We start from the raw sequence: 4,046 nt of genomic DNA on the forward strand, positions 1-4,046 counted from the left end.
CAAAAGAGGAAAATAACACAAAATGAAAAGTTTTCTGAGTGTCAGTGGTTGGACTTTCAACAGACAAAATATGGCTGAAGTTACTGTGGTATTAGGTCCTCAAGAATGAACACTTATCAATCTATGAGGTACCTGTGGATATTTTTTTTTAATTAACCAAAAAGGAAAAGCAAACACAATTCTGGGTGTTTTTCCATTTGTTTCCTCTTAATAATCCTCTTTTCTTTTTCCAACAGCTATTTAATGCACATGGAATCATGGAATCTAACAGACATTTCAGAATTCTTCCTTCTGGGCCTTTCTGATGATCCAGAGATGCAGTCCCTCCTCTTTGGCTTATTCCTGTCCATATACCTGATCACAGTGTGTGGGAACCTGCTCATCATCCTGGCTGTCAGATCTGACCCCCACCTCCACACCCCCATGTACTTCTTCCTCTCCAACCTGTCCTTGGTTGACATTGGCTTCATCTCCACCACTGTCCCAAACATGCTGGTGAACATCCAGACACAGAGCAAATCCATGGCCTATGAAAACTGCCTGACACAAGTGTTCTTTTTAGATCTCTTCCTGTGTCTGGACAGTATGTTTCTTACTGTGATGGCTTATGATCGGCTTGTAGCCATCTGTCAACCCTTCACTACACAATTATCATGAACCCCCGACTCTGTGGTTTGCTAGTTTTTGTATCCTTTCTTATCAGCCTTCTGGACTCCCAGGTGCATGTTTCAATGGTGTCGCAACTTACCTTCTGCACAAATGTGGAAGTCCCTAGTTTCTTCTGTGACCCGATTCAACTCTTTTACCTTGCCTGTTCTGACACCTCCACCAATAACATATTAGTCTATTGTATTGGTGCCATCTTTGGTGGTGTTCCAGTTTCTGGGATCCTTTATTCTTATATTAGAATTATTTCCTCCATTCTGAGAGTCTCATCTTCTGGCGGGAGGTATAAAGCCTTTTCCACATGTGGCTCTCATCTGTCAGTTGTGATCTTATTTTATGGAACAGGGCTAGGAGTGTACCTCAGTTCAGCTGTCTCATCTTCTGCCAGGGAAGGTGCTGTGGCCTCAGTGGTATACACTCTGGTTACCCCAATGCTGAACCCCTACATCTACAGCCTGAGGAACAAGGACATAAAGAGAGGACTGAGGAGACTCCTCAACAGAGCAGCCTAATTGCAACATTTGTGTCATATTTATTGGTATATGAGGTAAATAAGATGGCAAACCTAATATCAGCAACCTTTTCTGTTTTATTTCAAAATTTTTGCAGCTATAATGCATTTCAACATTGAGTTTCCATGACTGAAAATTTTTACCTTTTTCACATCTTTAATATGATACTGGGAGTATTCTGGGATATGTCAACTTGCAGGATCAAATCCACTTATAGTCTTCTGTAGTTTCATTAACATGATTACAATCCCCTCCATGCATCATCAAACAACCAAAGGGTACACCCCACAAGCAAGCCCCATGGTCGACAGCACACAGCCCCTCTCCCTCTCTGGGTCTAGAGTCCGCTCCATCTCTCCATGTTATCATCTCTGCCTCCATCTCTGGCATCACTGTTTCTCTGGGTAGGGTCTCATACTCTGCTGTTCTCCCTTGATGGTCCCAGGACTCCGTTCATGGACTGCAAAGTCAACCACTCCCCTCCTTTTGCTACAAATTCTCTACCTTTACATTTCCAACCCTCACAGTCAGTTCTGATGGAAATTATTCACTTTTGCACCACAAGAGTCCTATCCCTGTCTCCTTTCATCAGCCTCACCCAGATAGATTTGATACTATTCAGTGGAGAGTCTACCTTCCTCCGTGCCCTACGCATGTACGTTCTCAATTGAAAATTTGAACACCAGTCATTTCTTGCTTTTGTAGCCCTCCATTTTTTTAAGCCATGTCCAAGTTGCCCAAACCTGTCTACCCTGTGTACCAATGGGGTGGGAATGATTCTCACTATAAATATTTGTTCCCTCTTTTAAGCTACTGCATCCATTTGCTGTTGTTGTTAGCTGCCATGGACTTGGTAGTGACTCATAGCAACCCTATGTATAACAAAATGAAACACTGTCAGATCCTGGGACAACCACAAAATTGTTACCACCCATGAGTCCATTAATGCTGCCACTTTTCCAATCCATCTCGCTGGAGGGTCTCTTCTGTGTCTCTGACCTTCCACCTTACCAAACATGGTATCCTTCTCCAGCGACTGCTCCCTCCTGACAACATGTCCAAAGAATGAGAGACAAAGTTTGGCCATTCTGGCCTCCAAGGAGCACTCTGGCTACACTTCTTCAAACACAGATCTGTTTGTTCTTTTGGCAGGCCATGACAAGTTCTCCTCCAACACCATAAGTTCAACCATAGGTGTAGGTCAAGTTCATCAAATTGTATCAGAATACTCATTTTTTCCCTCTTCTTTCTTCTTCTAGTCAAGTCCTGATCATCCAGCCACTGAAGCCAGGTCAAGAAGATATTATCTGCAAGTATGGGTGTTCTTGTGAATATCCCCTTACTTCTTATCAGCTGGACACTTCAATCCCTACTCTAGTCTTCTGTAACTATGCCACTGCCTCTGAGCCCATTAGTCCTCAGATCTTGCCATACAGCTGGCCAACCAGGTCTCTACCATATTCACAGGAGCTCACTGTACATGGTCACAGTTAGGTCACAGCTTCATTGCTGTTTTTCCCTCACTTCCCCTTATCGGTGACCAAAGTGGTCACCAGTCAGACTGCATGCCTGATCATGAAGTCCCCTTGAGTCTTAGTCTTGGAAGGGGGTTTTTCCTGAGGGGACCTGGCCACTTGCCTTGATATGTCCTGGATGAACAACTTTCTTGTTCTTGTAGTAGTCAGTCAACTGCCATTATTGTTTTATTTTTCCTGTTGGTCTTTCTTACAAGAAGTATCTTCTGATTTTCCAGCCACTCCAGGTTGGTCTGCTTGTCCTTTCAAGTGGAAATTTCCCACCTCAGAAGACTCTGAATGGGGTTCAGGATTCTTTCTAAATATAGTCTTATGCAATGCAAAGGCTCTGCAGGAAGCCTCCTTGAATGAACACGTTGTAGACTCATTTTAGGTATTCCAATCAGTTATAGGCAGAAGACAGACTTATAAGCTTTCTATGGTGATATTTCTGGCTATTCCTTTCTCTCCCCCTAAAGTGCAGATTTTTCAAAGGTATGCTAGAGAAACCAGGATTCAAAAGACAGCCAAGCATCTGAACAGTATTTACCCCCTTGTACAAACCTTGCCTCAATCCCCATATTCCAGAGCCTTGTTGTTCCAAGGTTGTGCACACATGATTATTTACCTCTGTCTCAGTTAGCCCATGCAAACCTGTCTAACTTCTCCCATCCACCTTGTTCTTTCATTTGCCTCCCCCTTCTTATGTATTGCCCCCCTCCCCAGCATCCAAATAATCCTATGTCTAGTCCCTACTCTCTGCTCCACTTTCCCCTCCCTCACCTCACCCCACCCCTCACATCATGATAACCAGCAAAGCTACTTCCCCTCCCCCCTTAAGTATGGGTTCTTTTTCTTAGTCTTTTATAATAGTGGTCCTATGCAATATTTCTCCTTTTGTGACTGACTAATTTCACTCAACAAAATGTCCTCAGGGTTCATCCATGTTATGTGGTGGCTTACAGATTCCTTGTTGTTCTTCAAGGTAGCATAATATTCCATTTTGTGTATGTTACACAGTTTGTTTATACATTCTTCAGTTGATAGGCACTTAGGCTGTCTCCATCTTTTTGCTATTGTAAATAGTGCTGCTATGAACATTGGTGTGCATTTATCTACTCATGCTATGGCGCATATTTCTTGTGTGCAAATACCAAGTAGAGGAATTTCTGGGTCATAAGGTATTTCTATGTCCAACCTTCTGAAGAAGGGCCATATTGCTTTCCAGAGTGGCTGGACCATATTGCATTCCCACCAGCAATACAGGAGCATCCCAGTCTGTCCGCATCCTTGCCAAAATTAATTGTCCTCTACTTTTTTTTCTTTGCTGTTATTGCTGGTGTGAGATGATATC

At 43.1% G+C, this 4,046-nt stretch overlaps 1 pseudogene; it reads left to right on the top strand.

Annotated features, from left to right (window-relative positions):
- The first annotated feature begins 249 nt into the window (after positions 1-249).
- LOC102814817 lies at positions 250-1,178 on the top strand (annotated as a pseudogene).
- The last annotated feature ends 2,868 nt before the right edge of the window (positions 1,179-4,046 follow it).

This window comes from Chrysochloris asiatica, unplaced genomic scaffold, assembly GCF_000296735.1.
Source record: "Chrysochloris asiatica unplaced genomic scaffold, ChrAsi1.0 scaffold00491, whole genome shotgun sequence".
In the NCBI taxonomy this organism is placed as follows: Eukaryota; Metazoa; Chordata; class Mammalia; order Afrosoricida; family Chrysochloridae; genus Chrysochloris; species Chrysochloris asiatica.